Raw genomic sequence first — 26428 nt, 5'->3', positions numbered from 1 at the left:
GGACCATAAATCTGGAATGAAATATTCAAGGAAGACTCACAATCTGGTACCAGACATAATTCTCACCATCAAACCAGATTTGGGTCCTCCTCATGGCAAGCCTTCAGTAGTGGCGTAGGACTTGTACTCCCCTCCCTCTTTTCCTCATCTGGAACGTTTGGGTGGACTGCAGGCAAGGGTGGTTCAGGCTAGTTGCTTTCCTCTGATTACACAGCAGTTTTAGTTGCTGAAATTGATCATCCTGTGGGACATCTTGTAATGCTACTCATATATAGCCAAAGGCCCTCCTGTGGCTACATGAACAATAGTCCCTCACAGTGGTAGTCCAACCCCTTTGGCATGTCTTACTGCATGGTAGAGACAGAGATGCTAAAGTCTGTATTTCTCAGGCTTCAGTAGATTTCAGATAAGTTTTACGATCTGGCTCCCTCCCAAAAACTGCACTGGTGATATTTGGCACATGGGGATGAGACATAGGCCATGTTTCTGGAAATTCTGCTGGCAAGTCCCCACCATGGATTTGGTCTGTAGTTTTGGGGGATTGAGCAGCAAGCTGCTAGGCAAGGATCACGGCAGAGGCAGAGTAGTCCTGGAGCCATCAGCTGGCATGATGATTTTCCGATGCTATTGTTTCCCAACTACGATAGTTCCTGACACATTACTTTTTCTAGGACATTCCTGAAAGCTCAACCAGAGTCTCCTTTTCTACTGTGTCCAGTGACTTTTGTCAGCACCTAATTCCATGTACATTACCGTTGTGGAAGTGCCTGTGAATTGCAACTAAACCTAGACTGAAACACACATTTCACTTATTGTCTCATTAATTTATACACATATTTGGGAGCAAGCAACATTTGTTCATACAAAGAATTATTAGGTGTCTGGTATGCATGAGATGCTATATTGAATATCAAAGATGAATACAATATAATCTCTGCCCATGGGTATTCTCTTTCAGTCTAATAGGCAAGGTCCTATATAGTTAAATAATTGTAGTTCAGTGTAATATTCAGTTGAATAGAGATAAGGGTGAGGATCCAGATAAGGGGGAGTGTAGGAGACTCATATGAGAGCGGAAGAGGCTGAGTTTCAACTTTATCTTTAGGGCAGAGTGTGTGGGCATCAGGATCAGGGATTTTTCCGTATGTATATGCTGGTAAGTCAGTCTGTTTCTGAGTTTCAGCAGAAAACATGTGATTCTTGAGTCAGGAGCAGGAACAGGAACAAACAAGCAGGACATTATTCATGTTTTCCTTTTTCCTCAAAGGGCCTGGACGGGTGATGTGCACATGAGTCTAAATTGCATCAGAACAGCGTGGCATTTAGGACTCCACCTCAGGAATAGCAAACTCATTTTGAATGTTGGACACGGACATACCTCATCCCTCAAGGTTGCTCAGTTCAAGTGCTCACCGCTCCCTGAGAAAGGGCCCACACAGACTGGTCAAGGCCTTGCACTCTTGGTGTACCCAAAAAATCAAGCATGACACCCTATGCAGAACAGTCCAAGAGGACATTCCGGGAGGAAAGAACAGCATATACAAACTTTTGTAGAGTTTTCTATGGGAATTTGTCTCCTTGGCTGTCACTGGTGTTATTTGAAACAAAGGGTTCAACATCAAGTAGGTTAACTACTAAGCACTTATTGCACAAAGTTTTGCAAGATTTTTGTTCATTTGTTTATAGGTGACAGGTTTCTGACAGCCTCTATTATACTCAGAACCATTGCCAATACCCAGTATCTTAGTTGCTTGTTGCTGAGACAAAAGACCCAACACTCAAAGTTAAAGGAGGAAAGGTTTATTATAGTTCACAGTTTGTAGAGATTCGGATTCATAGTTGAATGCCTCCCAGACAGCACGGATGGCTCTGGCATGACAGAGGAAAAACAGTTCATGGCAGGGAGAAGGTGGCAAGGCAGCAAGCAGAGAAGTAGCAAACAGCAAACAGCAAGTGACAAACAACGACAGCAGCAGCCCTTTGTTTATATTTTTTTAATCCAGGCTACCCTGGGATACCCAAGACTACATGCTAGGGCAGGTAGCACTCACACTCTTAATCCTAGCATTGCATCACGAGTCAATTCTAGCATTACATCCTTGATCCCAGCATCACACACTCTATGATTACACACACACATACACACACACACACACACACACTTATAAAAAGCTCCACCTATGACTGAATGAGGCTTTCTGGGGATGACTAAGCACAACACAACACTCAAGAAGAGGATACTGTACATAGAATTCCCTGCTTTGGTGGGGAGTCTGGAGCCATTTTTAGTGTATTGTGTTGAATACTGCCTGGAATTCTGATACCTGTAGGTACTAGGAGAAGGTACTGGCATTTTCGGAGGGTCAATAGCACTGTTGTTCCTTGCTCAGTCTGCTATCAACTGAGGCATTGATGCACAGTCAGTCAGGTGGAGAGAGAAATACCTACCACATTTATTATTACCAGTGCAACGTAAGGAACGCAGCCTTGGAAGTTTAGTGGGCTCCATAGTATTTCACCTCACACTGAAGCTGGCCTGTTGTCCCAGTTCCCAGTTGTGCTGGAAAGCCACAGGCCTCCTGCTGTGGGAGAGCAAATAGAAAGCTTCCTGCAGCAACCAGGCTTCTGGGATGAGCTGTGGACTCAACCAATTCTGGAAGATCATTCTTCTGCACTCACCAATCAGATCAGCCACTCAGGCCAGAGTGCTGCTGTAACTGGAGTCCCGCAACACATCGCGAAGGGTGGGGAATGTCTAGTTTTCTAATAGCTCACCAGTATGGCGCAGGGAAGTGGGTATTTTGATGCCAAGCCAGACTATGCAACAAGTGTGCCAGGAAACAAGTCTATTACCCTGGCAGAGGGACAAGATTCTTCTAGACCTACAGTTGCTGATGAATCTATTTCTGCCCTTAAGGGACTGGGAGGAGAGCAGGAGGAAGGTGTGGGGCTTCCAAGAAGTGCTTAATCAGACACATTGGAACAACTGTTCCCCCACTAGTTTTTAGGACAGGGCCCTGCCCATGTGGAGGAGAGAGAGTAAGCCAAGCTATACACTGATTCTGAGACACAGCAGTGTGGCAGACACTGCCTGGCCTTGGCTTCTCAATGCCCACCATCCTAGGCTTTGTGAGTACACACACTGTTTCCTCTCTGCTGCTTCCTTGACCCAAAATGCAGGGACTTAATGCTCCATGCAGTCACCATCAGCCAGTGCTGGGAATAGCTTAGAGGTTAAAAACCCCAGCTTCCTTGGACCTTTGGCGTCACAGCTCTGAGTCTGTCTGAGAGCTGTCATAGCTCTGTATGAGTCTTCTCCAGTGGAAACCAGTCTGAGTCATCTATGGTGGTAACCTAATTGAAAACACATCATTTCTTGGCTTTCTTCCCTTACCTGTCTCACTTTCCTATTCTCTTATCAGGTCCTTCTGAAAGTACCTTCCAAATAAATGACTTTTACATGAATATTTGTCTCAGGATCTGCTTCTGCTGAACCCCAACTAAGACTCATGTTATCTACAATGTTCATCCATCCAACCATCCATCCATCCATCCACCCATCCATCCACCCATCCATCCATCCATCCATCCTTACAAAACCACCATATGCCAAGTAACAGATGAGGTACTCAGGATATAAGATAAATAATTTGTGGGATTTGAGCTAAGCTTGTTCAATTAAATAAGCCTTATGCTTCCCATATATCCACTTAGAGATAGTTAAGGCACTGGATCCCAAAAAAGCATTGGCGAATGCCCTTTGAGAGGCTTAGAGAGGGTTGTTGAATTGAGCCACCGTTGTTAGGACAAATACTGCTTGGCACATGGTGGGTGTTTAGGAATGCTTTCTGAATGAGTGCTCAAATGGGCATTATGGATAGATGGAGTCATTGCAAAGTTAGGGTCTGTCTGGGATCCATTTCCCTTGCTTTTCACAACCTTTCTCCCAAACACTGTAAATTCACAATTGAAAAGACTATCCAAGAAGACCAAGGAATCAGTCAGGTCTGGTAAGTGTGAGACTCCTCACAGGAAGGGTTGACACTTAAAAGAAGAAGCAGAATGACAGACAGAGTGACCTACCTTAGAGGCATGTGTACAGAACTTTAGGGAATGGCAGGTTTTGTCTTGTTTTTTAGTTCACCTTAAACCACGGAGCACAAACAAGGTGGATCACAACTGTAAGAATGAACAAAGGCAAGTTTTAAATTCCTCAGTCATAGTCCCTAAGCTCAGCCTGTGAGGTATTGCTGATGCTCCAGTATGTAGTGAGTCCCAAGAATGACAGATCTTAACCTCTCCACCCTGCATCATGGCTAGGTTCCCGGTGGGTTGCCAAGGGGCGAAGAGCTCAAAGAACCAGCATTATGGGAGAGTACATGCTAAGCTGATAGTGGTGGGCTTCTCTGTGCTGATGGGGTTTGTGCCAGCTTTTGGGACATGTTTCAGATTTGGCTGAGAGGAGGGAGTACTAACAGTCTTCATGTCTTAGTTACTTTTCTCTTGTTGCTGAGACAAAATATGAGAAAGCCACAGTTAAATGAGGAAAAGTTTATTTAGCTCACAGTATGTAGAGGTTTCAGTCCATTATCTGCTGGCTCCAGGTCATGGTAGCATGGCATTCCAGAGGAGAACAGTTCATGGTGGCCAGAAGGCAGCAAAGCAGCAAGTCAGTGGGAGAGCAGATAGAAAACTTCCTGCAGCACCCTTAATCCCAGCATTGTACCATGAATCAGTCACACAGTCTAGATCTAGCTGCCTTTCAAACAACTCCACCTATGACCACATAAAGCTTTGGGGGGACATCAAGACACAAAGCATAACACTTCATTTATTAAATACTATGTGCCAGCTCCTGGATGAAGGCTCCCAAGCAGAATCTCATCTAATCCTTTCAGAACACAAACAGCCATTATTCCTATTTCACAGATGAATGATAGAGAACTTAATGAATTCATATCAAAACAGTGACTAAAGTGCAGAGGCAAGATTCAGATCCAGCAGTCTGCTATGTGGCACTTATTGTGACTAATCTGTATGCTATTTCTTGGGAGGATGGCAGAGAGGGAGAGAGAAAAGTGAGACATGAAGCAAAGAGAAAAGAAAAGCAAAAATCTCCAGTCCGTATCATGACCTTGACTCTCAAGATGAGCTTCTTTACTGCCTTCTTAGTGATGCGTGTCCTTGTAGAGGTGAGCCAGGTATGCAGCTGGTGGGCTGTTCTGTCACAGCTGAACGTTGACAGAGGCCCCTTTGTGTGCATGCTCAGGAATCTTACACAGGGAATGCGTCAGTGACCCTGAGAGAACCTATGGGTGAAATAGGCCTGGTTCTTCTGACATGGGATACAGGCTCGGGCTGTAGAGCACACACACTGCACCTCTTTGCAAAGGTGCAGCTCAAGAGATGAACCTGACTGTCAAGTGTGCCTTGTGGCATCGTAGCCTTGAACTAGAACAGTGGGGACATGTGCAACTGGATCCACTGAGGCCTTCCTTTTTTGTGCATCTTATCCTACTGTCAGCACTATTTCTTTCTTAATTAAAAAATTATTTAATTTTAAATTGTGGGGAAATACATATAACATGAAATTTACCATCATAATTCTCTTTTTTTTTTCTGTACCAGGGATGGAACTTACAACTTTGTGCTTGGCAGGCAGGCACTGTGCCACTGAGCTATATCCTTGGGTCCCCATCATGTTTTAGATGAACAGTTTGATGGCATTAAGTACATTCACAATGATGATGACCAATCACCAGGAATTTTTGTATTGCAAAACCAAAACTCTGCACTCATTTGACAATGACTCTGTTTCTACCACCACCTTAGTCCCTGGCAGCTACCGTTCTACTTTTTGTGTCCATGGGTTCCTCTTCCACATACCTCCTACAATACCATATTTGTCTCTCTGTGCCTGATTTACTTCATCTTACATACTGTCTTCAGTTTTTCCCCCCATATTGTAACCTGTGTCAGAATTTTCTTTTTAAGGCTGAACACTACTCCACTGTATGTACATAGCATATTTTATTCATTCATCCACCCATGGACTCTTGGATTCCTCTGTCTCTCTTTCTTTTCACTACTGAAGATTGAACCCAGGGCCTCTGAACTGAGCTACATTCTCAGCCTTTTTATTTTTTACTTTGAAACGGGGTCTTGCCCTTTCTCAGGCTGTTTTGACACAGGTAAATTGCTGTTTTCCAGGCTCGGCTCAAACTTGTGATCCTCCTGCCTTCATCTCCCAGAGTGCTGGGCTTGCAGATGTGCACCCCACTCCCAGCTCTCACTTTGTGATTATTCCAAATAATGTTGCTATGAACTCTGTGTGTAAATGTCTCTTTGAAGTTCTGTTTCTGTGTTTTTAATGTTTAATAGCACAATAAAGACAAAAGAAAATGAACATTGAATAAAATGAATAAACAAATGAAAAATTCTACCTGAAGCTCTCATATGGCGGATTGAAAACATAGATAGTTTAATAATCAGGCTGATGAGGAAAGCAGCCCTGCAGCGTGGTAAGTGGTTATCTGTAAGCCTACAGTCTGGCAGCTGACAATCTCAGGGGTAGTCTGGAGAGGCCCTATCTAGTTCCCCCTGAACTCGCCCATCTGGCTCCATTCTTGGCTCCTTGCTGTAGGTTCTGCACTCAGCTGCAGCATATGTGGAATTGCCCTTATGATAAATTGAGCCAAAAGAGGAAGTCTTGTATCCAAGTCATAACAACAGCCACCACCAGCTGTGCTCCAGAGGCCTAGCCGGGAACTTCTCAGCCTTCAGCTTCCCTGTCTCCTGGAGCTGCCAGGAGAGAGGCTTGGCTGGTCACCAGCGCCCAGTCCTCCCCCTGGGCTTTGAGGGAGAGCTGGGTGGAAGTGTGTTTCCCCGCCTTGCTGTCTGGAGCTGGCTGTATGCAGATCTCCTTCACATACAGGCCATATGTACCCCTCTATCTGAGGGGCACAGGGAGAAGGGGTGCTCCTCAGTGGTCCGAGAGGTCCTTAAAGGGAGGTTCTCATGGTTGTTGCTCTTGGGATGCCTTGGGCACAATGTGGGGCTGCCTTGTCTCACTGGCAGGGGTCACTCCCTGGTAGGCTATGAGCTGCATGGCCATGCCATGGTTGGTTCCTGGGACCAACAAGGAGGAGTGAGACAGTGGAAACTGACCCTGGACTCAATCCTTTTGTGGAAAGAGCCTCAGAGCCTTGTTGCCTCCCTGTTCCGCACTGCATTCTCAGGAGTTCTGACTGACGGCCCCCTGCTTACTGAGTAGAGAGACAGGCCAGAGGGAGCAGGGTGTGGCTCAGTCCTTGTCTTTGTCCCACAGGCCACATTCTCTGGCTCAGGGCAAGGGCTCCCTGTGCTTACAGCCTCACGTCAGATCAAACAGGGCCCTGGTATCATCTGGTTCAAGCTGTTCACTTTCTAGTTTTAACTGAGGCAGACATGTGAAATGGCCAGGCTCAGGCTACAAAGTGAATAAAAGCTGATCAGCAGTATGATTCAGAAGTTTCTTTCTTCCAGCCTGCAGGATTCCCCCTGAAGGGTGAAGCTCTTGGTATAGTCCTCAGTGAGCTGTCCCAAGTGTGATGAATGCAAGCATTATTCAGGAACAAGGATATCACCAGGGCCTACATTATATGTGTAGCTTATGTAGGAGATGGGAATTTAATTTTGGACAGTTTACAAAATGTTGCTTCCTGAAATCTCTCTGGGATTAAGTTTTTGAAGGATTCTCTTGAGAGAGATGCTCCATATTCTCAGATTCTATCTATTCCCTTGAGCTGAGTGAAGGTTCTGTTTCCTGCACACCAAGTCATGTTGCTTTTCTGAGATGTCAGATCTATAGACCTAAAGTTCTTTTTTATATTTGTCTTCTCTTTCCTTTTTGATTGGCTTCTTCAGACTTGAATGCGTTTGACCCATCCTGGAGAAGACAGATCCTACCTCTCCATGTAACACAGAACTCCTCACCCAAGAGCCTAGACATTTGGCCATTCCCCTATTGTCACTCTTGGAGCTTCTTCTGTATTCCAGAAGAGTCCCATTACTTCTCAGTCCTGGGAACACTTTAAGGCGCAGAAATGGAGATGGGGGAGGGACAGGAGGAAGGAGGCCGAAGAAGGAGAGAAGGAGAGAAAGAAGAGAAGAAAAGAGAGAAAAAAGAGAAGAGAGAAGCTCTTGTTTCTAGGCCTGACTCTGAAACATCTTCCTTACGCAGAATCACAACTCTGCCTCCCAGGGTGCTCTTGGGGTCAACTCAGTTCACAAATGTTGTTTATAAATGAAGCGTAGAAACTGGGCAGTCAGGTGGCACACTGGTATGTCTGAGGCTGTATTCTGAGGACAGGTCTTTGGGGTGAGCCGTCGTGAGTGGGGTTATGAGCTGGTTTGCTACCATGTGGTATTTGAGCAAACTGGAGCTGAGGCGAATTTGCCAGCATCAGTTGCCTTCCTCCGTGGAGCGACACAAGTCTAAGGAGGTCACCGCGTGGGTCAGGCAGGTGCTTTCCTTGCTCGGCAATACTTCCTCATCCTGGTCTTCCCAGCCATGTCTGGGAGGGTGCTGCTGAGGTGGTGGATGTTGGAGGGCAGACTAGAAGGCACCGCAGACATTACCTGGATCAGTGGTCGTTAGCAGAAGAAACTTCCACTGAACAGAGACTTCTAGAGAAGCTGAATCAGCCAGTCTGGATGCCCCTTTGACTACCTCAGGGTCACCTGCTTTAGTTTTGGGATGTTACAAGGGCATACTCTGGCCAGGCTAGGGATGCTGGAGTCTGACTTGCACTAGAGAGGCAAGGACAAAATGTCCTTGCCAGGCAGTTCTTAAATGTGCTCCACATCTCTCACGGGCCCCAGCAGGGTGAGTCCTACCATCTCTCAGAGTCACACCCTCATGAATACACCCCAAAGTGGTTTTCTCCCCCATTTTTATCTCTCTTCTCCACTCCATCACTGTGCTCTTCAAGATCACCTCTCAAATAGCCTAACGGCACCCAAATCTCTGTCTGGGAGTGCATAAAAGAACAACATTCTGTGCCTTTAGAGTCTCCTGGGTCTTAGGGAAACTCAGGAATCGTGCATTTGCCCAGCTTAGGAAATGTGGGTCTAGTCTGTCTGCAAGAGAGAGCTGGTCAACCACTACTTGAGTGTCACTTATTATTCTATCTCCCCATCTCAAGATGCCTCTGTGCTGCACATAGTAAGATCATGACTCTCTTAGTTATAAGTAGTTCATTATATAATCTGGTTTAAGCCAAAAAGAGAATGCATAGACTCATAAAAAGTTTGAGAGTTGAGCCTGCACTATCGCTGGCCCAAATGGCATGTTGGTGCAAATTAGAAAAATGCGTGTTCCTCCAGGGGCTATACTGCCATCTGCCAGAAAACTGCTGTAGTAAACTAACAAATCTGAATGAGTGTGAGACCAAAGGGTGCCCTGGGAATGATGCAGTGCACAGTCAGGGAATCTGCAATCTTAAGAGCTGGCTTAGCCTGGGTCCAGAGTGTATGCTCTCTCTCCGTCTCTCAGAAATGCCTTCTCTGGGGTTCATTCTCAAGTAGGCTCTATCTTCCTAGGAACAAGGGAGCTGGCAGGAGTTTCAAGCCTATCTCCTAAAAGATCATGGCCACTTGTTTAAACTATTTGGCCAAAGTTCAGGAATTAGGTCTTATTTGCTCTGATTGACCAGTCAGAGTACCCAAGGTGATGCCACACTCTGATTGTGGTCACACATCATTTTGCGATTAAGGGAACAGGTTGGCACCCGAACACCAGCCCCATCACTGAGAATGGGAGGAAGGATGTTTCCCTGAGACAAACCAAGGGAGGAATTAGAAGAACCATCAGATGTGGCTGCTGAGCAGGGCCTCACCCCACTAAAAGCATCCCAATCTTAGCAGTGCTACTGAAAATTTAGTGTGCGTACAAGTCACTGGGGATGTCATTAGATAGGGACTCCTAGGGATTTCACTTAAAATAGTATCTTTTAGAGAATCTAGGGTGAGACCGATGAATTCGCATCCCTAAGAAAGCTGAATTCCATGCAGAATTTGTATTACACTGTGCTACTGTGGCCAGTGATCACCTCTCTCTCTCCCCACTCCTCTCTCTGTCTCTGTCTCTCTTTTCAGCACTAATACTGGGGGTTGAACCGGAGTTTTCATACAGAGCTATAGCCCAAGCTTTTGAACTTTTTTCTTGAGGCAGAGTCTTGCTGAGTCACTAATTTGCCCAAGCTGAACTCAAACCTTTAATTCCCTGCATTAGTCTCCCAGAGAGCTGGGATGATAGACACCTGCCACTGTGCGTGGTGATCATCAAAAGTCTGAGATGCTGCCAGGCCCTGAAGCAATGTGTGCTTAAGGCAGGGTTCTCTGGGGTATTAGAAGGAGAGGATTTGGAGAAGTTTTCTCAGATCTATGTTCCTGGAAATACCATCTTGTCTGTGTACCAGAAGATGATGGGACATGGCTGGGGGATGCTTGTGCGGGTTCCTCAAATCTTCTACACTTGGGTTTCCTCCAAGTCCCTCAGGAAAGGTGTCTTTCTCCTGTGGAGCCTTCCCAGGAAGGAAGGGGACTTCAACAAAGGACCCAGGGCCAGAGGGGACACATCAAATGATTTGTCCTTCAAGAAGCATGGTGAATTTTGAGAGTGGAAGCAGTGTCTTTTGTCCATCAAAGGGCTGGTTTTGGTGGTGGTGCTGGTGGTAGTGAGGTAAACTGTAAAGAAGCTTGAAGCAGACAGTGTCCTGGAATTATCATATGCGAGGAAGGCTCCTTGCAAGCAACATCCAGGAGCCCTAAGGACTGACTGCTGAAACAGGAGCTCGCAGAGGAGAGGTCTGACTGGCCCTAAAGCTGCTCACATAGATAACTCAAATCCTGTCTTACCTACAATGCAAGCAAATCCAGTGAAGCCTGGTAGAAGTACAGTAAAGATGAATGCAATTTAACATTATCTAGAAATCAGATTCCAAAAGTAAAACAAACAAATAAACACCATTAAACTTGATTTTAATGTTTTATTAATGCAGTATTCCTAAAATATTATCATTTTGACATATGCTCACTTAAAAAAAATCATTGCTGAGATATTTTATATTCTTTTTTCCCATACAAAATGTTCGAAATCTGATGGGCCTCTTACAATACTGCCCACTTTTTAAGTGCTCAGTAGCCACGACACTGGCTGGGGAATTGGATGCTACATCTTCAGTCTCCCTCAAACAAAGCCATCCCTCTCTCATCCACATTTTACTCCGCTTTCGGCACACTGTGGGTGTCACTTGGATGTTGTTCAGAGACAGCAGCAGGCCTGACTGAGGCTTCACTGAAAGGGCCGCGGCGGCTGTGAAGGCTCAGGACAAAGTGTGGCCGCAGGCTTGTTTGGGGACAAGCGCTCTTCCGCCTGGCTGCTCTGTGCAGTGTGCGAGTCACCATGGGGACAGGGAGGTAGGATAAAGGGTTTCGATCTGTGCTGAGGCCTGTTCATGGGCTTTGTTGTGGTGGTGCGAGGGAGGGACCGACAGCAGAGAATGGGGTGGAGCCGGAATGTGGATGTGTCTGGAGCCACAAAAATAGATCTGTATCTGTGGAGTGGTTACCATGACTCAAAATACTGTTTCCCTGTGGAGGGAGGAACAGGTCAGGGGGATGTTACAGAGCTGCATGCTTTTACCATTAGAATATTCGGGAAAGAGAATGAAGGGCAAGGCTGTCAGTAACGTCAGGAGCTGGGATTCTTTTTCACATTGGATCCTAGCGTCATCTCAGTTTTCCAGGGCTTTGTCTGAAAGCCACTTTTCTTTCCATGTGTCACACATCTGTTTTCTGTCCTTTCTGTTCAATTTGAACATTAAGCAAATTTTCTCATGCACAAACTTCCATTGCCTTTGGAAGTGCACAGATGAGTTACCTTTGAAAAGCTGTGGTGAGATTCTAGGTAGGATGTGGCCGTGGAGGTGCCTTCCCTCGAGCAGCCCCAGGTCAGGCTGGCTTTTGCTCCATTCTGTTACTTGCTTAGCCTCCACTAAGTTATTTAACCTCCTTGTGCCTCAGTTTTCCCTTCTGTCACATGTGACTTATGGCAGTGCTTACCTTACTAGGCTGTTGGGAGAAGGCGGTAATAAATGTATGTATCATGTTTAACACACTGCCTGGCACGGGTTATGGTGACAATTGTGTCACAGGCGTTGCCAGCTGTTTCTGCTCTGTGCTAGGTGCTGCCCTTGAGGCCCGTAGCTGGCCAGGTGGCGTCCATTCCTTAACAAACTACCCTCGTTTAGACCTCACAGTGTGTCATGGCAGCCATGGAAGATGACACACAGAGAACAGTTACTGGCCACAGCTACTTAGGGAGTCAATGACAGAACTTGACACAAAACCCAGAATGTCTTTCCCAACAGTAATTTGGCACAATCTTCTGGGACTCAGAACCACTGTTTTAAATTTCAGAAAGCATGCAGGGGAATCAGAGGAAATGGGATTCGAATATGTAGCTACTGAGAAAATATAGTTACCCATTATAAAAGCAACAAAAACAATCCTCAAAAGCAAGTACACAAGAGTCCATGGAATGAGCTAATACAGAGTCACTAAAAATATGAACAGCGAATACTGATTTGTCATGGGAACATGCTCTTGCTTTATGTCAAGTGGGAAAATCAGAAAATAGAACTGCATATAATTTAATTTCATAAGTTAAAAACTACCTCTCCTTCTATGTGTCTATCTAGGTTGAATACTCCGAGCTAGATATTTTACCTCATTGGATAATAGTTGTTTTCTTGAAGCCATGTTGGGAGTATTTTCTACAGTGAACACTCATTACTTTCATAATCAGAAGAAAAAAGCAATGCAGATTATAAAAGATTTCCAGTCTCCAGCTCACACCAGGGAGCCGGCGGCTCATTGTCATCTGTTTCAGCCTTGCAGGGCTCTGAGTGCCTTCAAAGCCTGTTATGTTTACAAAAGGATGATTATGTGGGTGTCCAGGGAGATGGGCTGCTAGAGAACAAAGTGAGACATGTTTTATTGAAGACGCTAACCAGACTGACGACACCCTCCCAACTGCCTGTTACTGCTGTAGTATGTGGAGTCGATGGCGAGCTGGAGTGTTAGTACGCTCAGTGCCGGAGGACCACAGTCTTCTTTATCTCCATGGGGAAGAGTCAGAAATAAAGTCCATCATGACTGTGATTTTTATTTAGCTAGGGATTGCTTAACTCCATGAATCAGGAGTCTGATGAGGGCGTTGGTAGGGGTCGCCTCTCTCACATCCCACTGACATTCTGACCACTCCATCTCCACATCACATGCAGGCTGTGCCTGCCCTCTCCAGGCCCAAGAATCTTGCCCATGGCTTTCTTCCCAAACTGCCCACTCTGTGTTGCTGCCCTAATTGAAGGTCTCTGGCTTCAGGTCCAGTTGTTCCCTCTGCCCAGCTGCTTGGATCTTTTTGTTGTATTTATTGTATCTGACCGACCTCTGACCCTTTGCTAATTTCTTGGGTCTCTGCCCCACAGCTTTGGTGCAGCCCACTTCACTCCTCTCCCATGTCCAGCCTCAGCCCCTGGAGCTCCACACCTGGGTTCAAACCTCCGTGCTCCTGTGCTGCACGCACACAGGAGATGTCTGACACTCCTGGCTTTGCTCTGTGCCCCACCACAGAATTTCTGTAGTCTTTACAAGATCTTGATGGTCATTTTACCATCATCAATGAGATGGACCTCAACAGGACAAGACAACCCTACCCCCACTCTGTGACATTTCTTCCACTGTTTCTGTGTAAGACTTTGGACAAGTTTCCTGACCTGTCTCAGCCCTCTGCTTCCTCACTGGAAATGGTGATCATGGTAGCTACCCAATAAGGTTATTATTCTAAGTTATGTCCAACTTATCTGACACATAACTAGCACTCCATAAATGTCAGTTATTAGGAATATCATTATTCCCTTATTATTAAAGCAGTCCAGCATGCCCTGTAGTAGGAGGATAGACTCTGGAGGCAGACTGACTTGGTTAAACTGGTCTTCTGACCATGAGCAGCTGTGGCCTACTTGTATGCTTCAGTTTTTCTTCTGTAAAGTGGGATAATAAAGAGTATTATCTGTAGGACTTGCTGCAGAGACTAAATAAAATATGGATAGAGGCGCATTTGCAAAATGCATGGTATGTAATGACCATTGGTATGTAATGACTGCTGTCTATATTACTAATGATGGACAACTTTTTCTTGGAAGTTTGGATTTATGAAATTATTCTTACTTATCATTACTTTTATAGTAGTACAGAGTGACATCTGAACTCTAAAGTAGACCAAGCTTTCATGGTTGTGCTGAAGAATCATAATAACACTGTAAGAGCAAGATTGGGCACAGGATTGGCAAGCTGGATTTTCCCTCTGTCCAAAAGAATGAATTTTTAGAACCCAGATTCCATTTGTCCTGAGTACCTGTGAGCTGAAATCAAGGGCCTCTGGATGTGTGACTCTCTCAGCCCTCACCAATGTGTTTGGAAGCACACACATGGATCAAAATTTTAAAGATCACAACTCTTTTCTTCATAGGATGTAGAAAAGTAAAAGCTGAGGGTCCTTTCAGAAAATGATTCAAAGTATCTTAAGAATCATTGGATACAGGAAAATATGACTTCATGGAGTCAGTGGGGGAGGGCTAGTCACCTGATGTCTCCAGAAATCAGCTTTTTACATCATCGCCAACCCTCCCTAGCATAGAAATTGTTCTGCAGCTCAAGTAACAAATTCCTCCGCTGGCAGGAAGCATGTTTTATGAGCATTAAACCTTGTCATCACTAACATCAGCCACACATGATTCTCCTTTCCTGGCTGTCTTTGTAGTGAACTTGACCTGTTAGGAAACATCATCCCTGAACTTGAGATTTGCCAAAACAAGTCACTCATGTGCTAATGTAATAAGGAATAGATTTGTATGTTAGACAGAGCTTTCATATCAGATATTCAAAAGATTTTTCTATGCACTAGCTCATTAATGATATCTGGGCTTTATTAACCAGGCAATTAACACTTTTTTTTTCTACAAAAAGTAGTGTTAGGATCCAGGAGCTAGGGCTTAGCTCTGGGTATGTCAGGGGAGAGTCAGCTGTCAAACTGAGGCTTCTGTTTTCAAACCTAGGTCTTATGGCTACATCATCCCACACACAACACCTATAATTGGTTTATGCCTCCAATCCTGACCTGATGAGCTACTGGTATGTGATTCAATTGAGATTATTAAAAAGTAAGAAAAATGTAAACAGAACAAAAACACACTCAGTGGTTATCCTCAACTACAGAGTAGTTTGATTAATAGAGACTGTTAAATAAAAGTAGAAAGATATGCTTTAAAAATATATATGTATAAAATCCATGTGCAAATGCAAGTCAGTGTTTTGTGTCTTTCACAAGGACAATGGCCAGACAGTGTTGGGTAAATTGTCATGCATGGCTAATGCTGTAGTGGTCACAGTAAATGGCAAACCAGTCAGTCTAAACATGAGCAAGTCTTTCTCCTTACACTGTATGGTGTTTATGCATTGGCACAAGTGCTTGTTGAAAAAAGACTCCCAGACTCCATCCCCAGAGGCTGAGATCCAGCAGGTCTTGGATGGGTCTGGGAATCTTCATTTTTATCAGGCAGTTTTGATGCAGATGGTGTGTGGATGGTGCTCTGAGAAATAGTTGACTTATGAATACTGTCAATTATAAAGCTAATTAGAACACTACAAGTGGGAAGACTAATAATCCCCAAAATATGTTGTATAACGGTCTATGACAAAAGCAGTATATAAAAGAATGATTAAAAAAAAAACTTGCAAGTAATAGCTGGGCAGGCCAGCACATGCTTGGATTCCAGCTACTCGGGAAGCTGAGGTAGGAGGATTTATGTTTAAGGCCATCCTGGGCTGCAAAATAAGAAAAGAAAAAGAGAAGAGAGGAAAAGAAAAGGCAAGCTGTAGCTGGAGATGTAGACCCATGAGATGTAGATGTGTGGTAACATGTCCCTGAATTTAATTCTCATGTCACAAAACAAACAAAAAACCAAGCAAAACTGAGAAATGAACAAACAAAAAGTTAATTAGAACAGAATCCTTGCAGATAAGTGTTGGAAAGGGCTAGCTAGCCCTTCAAGAGACATGAAAGTAAACTCAAAGCTAGCTAGTTTACTTAATATATATTAAGCAATGCCTTGAATATTAGTATATATCAGTATCTGGTTAATTGCATATGAGAATCATAGGGGACCTCAATTCTTGAGATCAACTGAGCAGATCTGGACAGGTTTAATTATATAGTTGTTCGGATGATTCTGAGCACAAGAAAAGCTGAGAATCTCTGCGCACACACACACACACACACACACACACACACACACACCACACTTTTAAAAAAGATAAGTGAGGAAAATATAGTAGGGATAAGCAATTTATCTATACCACAAATCTAGCTGGTGTATACTGAGGTGGGCTCCTAAGTTAGAATCAGGGAGAAGGCTGTCAGTGGGGAGAGATGTGTGAAATCAAGCTGCCCCTGGCCCCCTGACGTTCAGGAGGTGAAAAATCAGCCCTGAACAAAGGGAGTTACAGGAAAGAGCATCCTCGGGGGCTAAAATACTTCAAATAGGAGACATTGTCCTTTGATGATGAGGGACAGGAAAACACTTGAAGGTGCAAAGAACTATTTTGAGGACCCACTTCCTTCTGGTGAGTGGAAACTAGATAGATACGTGGGAGGCAGCCTTCTCTCCACCAGTGCCCCAACCAAGCACAGCACTTCAGGTTGTTCTCTGTGGACCCGGCCGCTGTGTACTTCTTAATACAACACTCACCTACTCCCATCCAACCCACGGGGCACACAGTTCTCATCTATTTGCCTTTCCTGATAGAGTGAAAAAGTATGGGTTTGCATTCAGGATTGACTTTGAATACTAGCCTGATTCATTCCCAGACATAGTCAGGCAATCTGCTCAGATTTCTGAGCTTCAGTTCCCCCACAATGAAAAAGAAAAATCACACAAAGAAGAAAGCAAAATAGCTACCCCACACTTTGCAAGATAAATGATGAACAGAGTGTCTGGTGCATGCTAGGCCCTTCGTAATGGTAGCCAAAATTATGGGTTGACTGTGAAGTCAAGGGATGAATATGGTTGTCAATGGCTATGAACAAAATAAGGAAAGGTGTAAGAAACCAAAATGGAGTCTAGGGAGGCTTCTCCAGAAAGGGCCCTGGCCTATGTGGAACCTTCTATTTTATACAGTGTCAATCTGTGGATAAAATAAATGAGAAATCTCAAACACATGAATTTGCTGAATGACACAAAGTCCAGGGCAACAGAATGATGTTCTGCTGTCTGATGTTTGCAGTTAGTCCATGGGTTAGGAAACAGCAGGAACAGAACTGGAGCACAGATGCCCAGGCCTAGAGCTGGAAGGAGGCGGTCAAGGAGGGCAGTTCTCCAACACCTCTTCCTCCTGCCATGACATCCGCCTTCTCTCGCTTCTTCTCCACCTTGTATATTATTGCTACGATGGTGCCCATTTCACCAAGCACAAAATGAAGGGCAGAGAAGAAACACATCCCCTCTGGAAGTGGTGGACAAAGACCTGAGTCACACCGACCCCAGAGTCTGATTTCCTTGCCAGGTATTAAACATGGTCATTGGGATTTCTTAAGAAAAAATCCTTCCAGTGAAGCATGCATATAATATTCTTGTATCCACGGATCATACAGATTACTGAAATAATCTATAAGCAACAGCTCACCTCCATTTAAATGAAGAACTTACTCCTTCTCTATTACATTTAGTTCAACTAAAGAATAATAGAGGGAAAAGAAATTGGAAGCTGGTTAAGAGTAGGCATTTGTCCTGGGTGTGGTGGTGCATGCCTGTAATCCCAGCACTTGGGAGGTTGAGGCAGGAGGATCACCATTGGAGGCCAGCCTGGGTTACATAGTGAGTTCAAGGCCAATTTGAGCTACATAGCAAGAGCCTGTCTCAAAAACAAAACAAAACAAAACAAACAGAAAACAGGGTATTTGTGGCTATTTGTTAATTGGTTTTGATTTGTCTGACTGATAGAACGCTGACTTACACACTTTTTTGTACGAGAGGCCTCGTGAAGGAACTGCAGCTGCTTCCAGCATTAGAACTGCTGGTCTCAATAAAGGACACAGAGCCCAAAATGAGGAAAGTAAAACAGTATCTTTTTACGCTGTGTGCTAAGAATAAAGATAAAATGCAGGAACAAAAGGAAGATAAATAACTAACAATGTACATTAAGAGTTTTCTCCCCCTTTTATAGTGGAATATTATGGGCTGTATGGGACTGGTAGCCTCATTGCTGCCAAGACAGGGGGGCTGTTGTGCAGGGGCTGGGGTTTTGGTATGTGTTCAAAAGAGCTAGAGCTGGGAGATGCTCAGAAACAAGTAAGTTTTAAGCCTACATGGAATACACTTTCTTTTCTTGCAGAAACAAGAGAGATGATTTTGTTGTAGAGAAGGATTTGTGGACTGAATGAGAATAGCACTGGTATGAAAAAGTTGGCTTCTGGTCTAAGTGATGTATCTGCTAAACATTCTCTCTGTGCCTTCAAGCGGAGCTCACAGTGGGTTATAGCTTAGAACTATGTTTTGACAATAATTCCTTAAGCAATGAGAGAGCGGAAGTTCTTTAGAGGGATATTGATTTAATGTCATTTTCCATTGGCCCAGGAGTAAAAAGGGTAAGCATAGCTTTTGTTCCCTGACTGAATGTTAGAGGTAGTTCCTGAATATATCAATGATGTTTTGCAAGCTTCTAAGGTCTCATGGATTGAAAAAAGGTAGTCAGTCACACTTGTGCTATAACCTTGAAGTACTTAAAATGTGCTGGGAAATTTTGACTGAATTTTCTAAAATGGTGTTTATTTCTCTTTTGTAAACTCACCTATTACAAGGTGAATTGAAATGTCATGTTGGGTTGATCAGAGATTTGCATCTGGGAACTTTATGAGATGATTCAGCCCAGGCAATGAATAGGATCAAGCATTCACTGTCACCCAGAGGAGCATTGAAGAGTGTTGGACCAGAGATTTCAGAATATCAAACAGATCTTTGAACCTAGCACTTTCCTCTCCAGGTCTAAGAACGGTATGCTCTGGCAAATATTAATAGTGGCATCTTCAACTGTTCCTGCCTATAATCTCACATCCTGGAAACTGGACTGCGAAATGGGCCTAACTGGCAATTTGTGAACAAAGAGCATCTAGAAATCTTGATATATTTAGAATGATACTTTGCTCATTAGGCAATCCATGAGATGGGGACAATTATGTCCTCAAGTCTTTCAGGGTTCCTTAGCAAAAACAAGACTAAAAAATAGCCATCTTAACTTGTAAAGACAGAACTCAGGAATTGCTACATTTGAACATTTGACCCATAAATTCTAAGGCAATGAAAAGAAATCAAAAGCAAATTGGCAATGAATTCATTGAAGATACAAACATGATTCTTGAAAGAGTTATGAATCACTAAAATTAGGTATCTCACCAAACAAGTATATGATACTATTCTGAATGTTTCGCTTGTTCTCTACTTGTTTTTATTATTTTATTTGTGTTGGCCTATTCCACTGTTTTCAATATATTGGATATTTTTCTCAATTCTTTTTAACTTTTCAATGCAATCATTCCATTAAGTTGTAATTTTATTTGGGAAATAACAATAAAAAAAATTTTTTTTGAGACAGGGTCTTGCAATGTAGTTCAAGCTGGCCTTGAATTCTCTATGTAACCCAGACTGGCCTCAAACTCACAACAATCCTCCTGCCTCAGTATTTTGAGAACTGAGATCGCAAGCATTGAAAAAAATACAAGAGTCTATGAGAGGAACTCATAATAAGCAAAGGAGATAACTTTTATATTGTTGATCTCAAATATCATTTCATAGCTTATCAGAGGTCTTTTGATTTTAAAATTTGAATTTTCTTTGTTTCCAAAAAGAAATTGACAATGGAAATTTCTTTTAAACATTCCCATATGATTTTCTCTCCTATAATTAAATCAACTGGCTGATGTTTTGTTCTGCTGCACAAATCCAATTTGTTCCTGTTTCCAAAATGTTATAAAACATCCATAAGGCAATAATTGGAAGGCAAATGCTAGCAAAAATCTTTCTAGCAAAAATAAAGTCTGGGGAAATTTGGGTTGTTTAGATAATTATGACAGTGCTTGGGCCATGGGGCTGTCAGACTATCAAGGAACAATTTAGATCTCTGATATTTTCAAATGTTTCATTTACCTTTAACTTTGCTGGAGCTCTGAATTAGGGAGACAATCCACATATTCTACCCTAATTACAGAGTTCTCTGTAGCATCTCGGTACTCAAGGCAAAACATACAAACCCTTGGTAATCATAACCAAAAGGGAGAAGTAGAAACTTTCAAGTCCCCACGTTTCAAAAAGTCACATGGAAAAGTCTTGTACCTACACAGACCACCAGAATGGCTCTCCTTGAATAAAGGGCAATTACCTCTATGTTAGCTAAACCTGGCCCTATCTCTATGCACTTATATATACAGAGCTAGCTAAGCTATTTCATTTTCCCTTCTATTGGCTCTCAGCAATGTAAATAGGGCTGGCCCAGGTATTGCTGTGTAATCTTTGAAGCCAAGCCTGTTTCCTCATGTCAGTGTCTCTCTCTAAATGGTTGAGCCCAGTGGGATGGCAGAGCCAGTGCTCCGGAGCTGTCAACTGGGTTTAAGGCCTTGAGATACGAGGCTATGACCGCCCAGGGCAGAAAAATGTTTGCACATCAGAAACTAAAGCAACAGCCTCCTAAATGTTAAATGCTACCTCAACTGTGTTATGCAGATTGGTCTTTCTGCATACCCTTCTCTCTGCGTATTGGAGAGGGGCTTTCTGGCCTCCTGGTTAGCCCAGCTCACGGTACTCACATAATTCCTGCCATTCTCACAGTCACTCATCCTTCCCTTCTTTGTGAGTTATAATAATAGCCATTCCCTTCTTTTGAGTTAATAAAATCTGGGTTAGGCCCTGGGTCATGGTCTTTGTTCTGTGAAACCTTGTGTGAACCAGACTCAGGACTCCTTGGCTGCCTTTAACTGTAAATATGGCTTAGTGTCTTTATTCTCTCAATGGATTGCACTGGAAGTGGTAGATTGCAGTTAATTCACCAGGATTCCAATAACCTTTCCATGGGATTACAAATCTGAACTTCTAGAACTGCGAGGAGGATAGAAAGGAGCCTCTATATACTGCTCTTATTTTCAAAGAATCTGCGTTCTGGGCAGGTCCCCACCTGGTGACAGTCACACCCCAGCCTCCCCACAATGGGACTCTGAGGAAAGTGAGCACGTTCCTAGCTGCTTTATTTTCAAGCAGTCTTCTTTTCTAGTTGCTCAGCCCAAGACAGATACAGTTTCCAGACACTTTAGATTATTCATCTTATCGTTGGAAGAGGTTAAGAACAAGCCTGTTCCACCACTCCACTGGCTGAATTTAGTTTCTTCACTGCTGTCCTTGGCTAGCCTGTGGTGTGGAAAGACATTCGTTGGATCTCTAACAACTTCCAGGCCCCCCATTAGTTATGATGGATGGTGCCTTAATTTACACCTCGCAAACTAGAAACTTGGGATTCCCGCTACCTTCCTTTCCCTACAGCCACTGGTCTCTGTCCTGAGGATCATAAAACATGTGCCTCTGCTCCATCCCTGCCCTCCAGCCCTGCAGGCACAGTCCCAGAGCACACCAATCGAAATCAACCCGGATTCGTGCATCTTTATTTTATTCTCCCTCTGCACTGTCATTCGTGGGATCTCTATGGAAAGTTCTGAGGAAAGGTCACTTGGGACTGTCACAGCTCAGCCTGAGGCCCATGGCTCTAGCTCCTCTCCCAGCTCTGCTATTAACCCCTTGTGCAGGGTCAAAGGGTAGTGGGAGAAATCCAGGCTTTGGGGGCTAGACCAAGGTTCTAATCCTGGCTTGGCTTCTTATTTGTGGAGCAACTTTGGATTGGTCATTTGCTCTGAATTTCACACAGTGTCTGGAGATGTGGGGTGTAATGAACAAAGCAGACCCGATTTGTCTGTCGTGGAATGTGTGGTGAGTGGCATCACTAAGCCTTTAGTAGTACCATGTTTCCAACAGGCAAAGTGCCGGAAACCATCAGTCCCTGCCTGCAAAATCCATTTTCCTATCTCTAGATGGCAGTGCATGTAATTTTCCTTAAATTTGGGGTGGTCAGTGAGATGCAAAGGAAAGCCGTTAAGTGGGACTTCTGGGAAAACAATTTGAAACTGGCCTGATTCAGCTGGAAAACACATCCAATATTTATTTTCCACTTTCTTTTTCTTCCTAGAAATGGAGGAATTAGAATGGAGATACAACGGTAGGAGTTCTGGCAGTTATCTTGGGCAGTGAGGCAACTTTGAGGCTAGAAGTCTTTTGCTAGGAAATGTGGAACACAAAGATAGAAGATGACTAGATTTTTGGTAACTATGGTATTCCAAACCTGCCTTGAACTGGTACGTGTATTGGGTAGGAAAATACAGTTAGCTTCTTAAGCCACTATTGCTTTCATTCTCTCTCTCTCTCTCTCTCTCTCTCTCTCTCTCTCTCTCTGAAACAAGGTCTCACTATGGAGTTCAGGTTGGCCTAGAACTGACTTTGTAGCCCAGGCTGGCCTTGAACTTGCAGTGATCCTCCTGCCTCAGCCTCCAGAGTGCTGGGATTGCAGGTGCATGCCACAGTGCCTGGTACATTGTCTCTTTTGTGTAACTGAACCCAAGCCTAATCTACACATGATATAACCATATACAATCATCATTTAATTGCCAGATTTGGAAGCTCACAACTTCAAAGGATAAGTAATAATTGCTTCACTGCAATTTTGACAATCATCATTTGTATCATCAATAATAAGTTGATAATGTCCGATATTATGGCAATATTTTGTGTAAATGAATCTTCCTCTGACATAATCTGCCTTAAATCAATCCTTAGACCACCTCTACATTGAGGGAAAAATTATAATAATGTATGCCATTCCTGCTCCAAATTATCCTCATTTTCTTCATGTAGATTCTGAGTATTCTTATTTCCTTTAGTTTCTGAATATGGTCCAGCGCTGCCCAATACACAGGGTAAAGGTACCACTTCCCAGCTTTGTGTTCTTGGCAGGAAGCAGAAAATGCTTTCATTTTGTTTTATTTTAGCCTCTTTCTCACAAACCTTTTCATATAGTTCCAGGGGACTTCTGCCACTTGATCAGAATTGGCAGGATCTATATTTATAGTAAGTGGAATTTTAGAATATTTTGAAATATTGAGTGGGCCTGAATACTCTATTTTGAATGTCCTTCTTAAAATTGAAATGTTGAGGAATTTTCTTGGATTCCTAGTGTCTAGTTCATTGAACAGTTTCTGATTTTATGTCCTTGGTTTTCAGGAAAGGTGAATGGGGTGCATTTTGCTCACAGTAGCTTTGATACCAGAATAAATTAGTAAATTTTGGTGAGTAGGCCACCTCTGTTGAGCTTTTAGTGTTTACAAAGTGATGGATAATGAAGATGCTGAGAGACAGAGGAGAATCAGGCTATCCCTTTCCATGGATTATAATTAAATTACAGAAATAGGATAAGTAAAAATTTTTAACAGCAATAGCTAATGGTTTACTGAAGAGAGATAAATTTTAATTTTTCCTCTGCCACAGCCTTTGAAATGGTTCACAGTCACAACAGAATGTCTGTGTTGGAGCCATAAGTGGTGGGGGCTTCATGGCTCAGGTTGATTTCTTTACCCACTAGAAACACAAAGGGAGACTTGCAGTAATCATGCCCTCCTCTGGCCTTGGAAGACAGCCCCTCCCCTGATTATGGTCATTGACCTGACCCCAGCTGAGCCAATGACATTCTCTCTCTCTGGAGTTCACACTTGGAATGAAGAGGATCAGGACTCTCTTGGGACTGAAAGGGAGTCACACACACATACCTGTTTTCCAGAAGAAAGGGGCGCAGCTGTGGCTGCTGGTGTCCTGAAATCACACTGGATCTTACGAAGTTTAAAATCCTGAAGAATTACACTGAGGGCTGCATATGGGATAAGAACACTTCTACCACTTTTTCTTTAGATTATCTTCATACACTGAAATAACCTAGTGTTTCAGTGAATACTTCCTGCCCCCTACTCCCTTTCCTTTATTTTGCTGTTTTGGACTTTTTCTGATACAACAAAACACCCAGGGCTGGGCACTGTATAATTTTGCATGGTTTTATTTAGCACAGTTGTGGAGGCCAAACGTCCAAGGTGGAATGGCCGCGTGTTTGACCTCTGGAGGGGACCCTGCTGGTTGCATGCACAAGGGGCAAATGCGCAGGGTGGTCTTGCTTTCTAAGAACTTGCCCTCTTAACCACTAAGTGGGCTCCAGCGAGTGAGAGTTACACCCGTCCCTTCTGCAGGTGGCACCTACTGACCTAATCACCTTCCAGCACAGCTCACCCTTAAAATTCCACTACTCCCCTGGGGACCGAGCTTCTCAACACATGAAGTCTTCAGATACACCCAGAGCAAACTAAACCATTCCCTGCTCTCCTAGCTAGTCATGGTCATGTGCTATTATCTAGAAAAAAGAGGTAATGCAGAAATATTATTTCATATTAATGTTCACTGAGATACTAGTGGGTAGAATTGTGTTAATTGGCGAATAGGGAAGCTTAGACTTGCAGTATTTATTTATTTACAGACAGGGTCTTAATTTGTAGTTCAGGTTAGTTTTATATTCATTATGTAGCCCAAAATGACCTTTTGGTCAGTGATCCTCCTGCCTCAGCCTCCCTTGTGCTGAGTATTGGGATTACAGGTGCATGTCACCACTCCCAGCTAGGCTTGCAGTATTTAAATATGACCCAGGTCACATGGTATTTAGTCACAGAGTCAGGATACAGTAAAGTACATGTGATTCTATAAGAAAATGTTTGGTCTTGCAAGGTGGTAAAGCAGGATTTGCCCATTATCTGTTCCCCAGAAGACTGAGAAATTGTCTTCAGGCAGCTGCAGCCCTGAGGAGGAGGGAAGCAGCTCCTCAAAATGTAGACCTACCTCCTCTTTTCTTTTTGGGCTCACTGATTTTTGGCTGCCAGCTGTAAAATGCAACAAAAACTATGTTGGAGATGCTAGTGACATCTTTGATTCCCAGACATCAGGACTCCCAGACAATTGCCTACTCATAAATTCTTCTCTCTTGAAATATATGTTAACAGCAATTCGGGGAAGATTTTCTTGATTGATTTTATTCAGTGCTTTTCCATTTTTGACAGAGGTTGGAAAGAAAGTGAGGCCAGGTGTGGGGAGGGAGTGGGCGGTGTTGAGCCTCGAATCTGGCTCAGTGTGTCCTGAGTACCTTCCCTTTTGTGTCATGGGGTGTGTCCACTTTTGCCTCCCAGAACTCCTCTTTTTTGCCTGCTCTCTGGCCAGGACACAGACTCACTTGCTTGGCATAACTGGGCCCCACTGAGTCTTGGCCAGTGGAGGGACCCAGCAGTAGATTTGAGAAAGGAAGGGGACAGAGATCAAGGAGAGGCCCCTACATCCTCCCTAAGGGGGTCACCTTAGGCTGGCTGTTTCTCTGGAACAAAGGGCACTCTGTCCATACATTAGCTCTCCTCAGAAATCCCAGGATTACCCTTCCTCAGTCTTCTTCACTTCTGGGGTGGCATCAGCTGCACAGTTCCCCATCCTGGCATTCTGCCGAACCCCTAGGGTATCCCTTTAGCATTTCTGTAAATCGTCCCTCTGGGGTCACTCTCCTATGAGTGCACTTGTCTCTGGCTGGTGTCTGGCTGGTGCTCCCTGTGAGAGTTTCTTCTAACCGGTCCTTCTTCCTACAACTCCTCATCTTTCTTTATTTTCATTGGCATGCAAACTTAGTGGCTTTGTGGTCAGTACTCTCTGGAAGAGGCCAGTCATTCAAATAAAAAAATTAAACTTGTTATCCAGTAGGCCAACACTTCTCTGTAGCTGCACATCTTACCAGGTCAAGTAGGACTCAGACATTGGAGTTCGGAGAGAAGTTAAGTTTCTGGGAGGCTGAGTCACAGAAATCACTCATTATATTCTCTTCCCTCCCTGCCCCTTTCACAGGCATTGTGTTTAATTTTGGAGTGGTATGTCCCATCGCTTTCAAGACAGGACACATACAGTGATAACTGCATTTGCTCTGACATTCAGTTGCATTTGAATCCTCCTGGCTGTATGGACAAGTATGCACAGTCCTTATTTGATAATCAAGGAGATGGAGGTCCCAGGGAGGTGCAATAACTTGCCCTGGGTCACAGAGCATTTGATGGCAGAACTGAGGCCAGAACTGAGTCTTCTGATTGCTGATCAGAAGTGCTTGCCCGTGGCCT

The 26428-nt window shown here is 43.8% G+C and overlaps 1 long non-coding RNA gene across 1 annotated transcript in view; it reads left to right on the top strand.

Annotated features, from left to right (window-relative positions):
* The first annotated feature begins 11194 nt into the window (after positions 1 to 11194).
* Positions 11195 to 26428, top strand: part of LOC134478121 (uncharacterized) — a 47903-nt gene continuing 32669 nt past the window's right edge. Inside the window, exon 1 of the long non-coding RNA XR_010050554.1 lies at positions 11195 to 11460. This is a non-coding gene — a long non-coding RNA (uncharacterized LOC134478121). The remainder of the gene's footprint in view (positions 11461 to 26428) is intronic.

Source organism: Cavia porcellus, unplaced genomic scaffold, assembly GCF_034190915.1.
Source record: "Cavia porcellus strain 051 isolate PalLab524CR breed Dunkin Hartley unplaced genomic scaffold, mCavPor4.1 scaffold_11, whole genome shotgun sequence".
NCBI lineage: Eukaryota > Metazoa > Chordata > Mammalia > Rodentia > Caviidae > Cavia > Cavia porcellus.
This window is presented reverse-complemented; position numbering and strand designations above follow the sequence as displayed.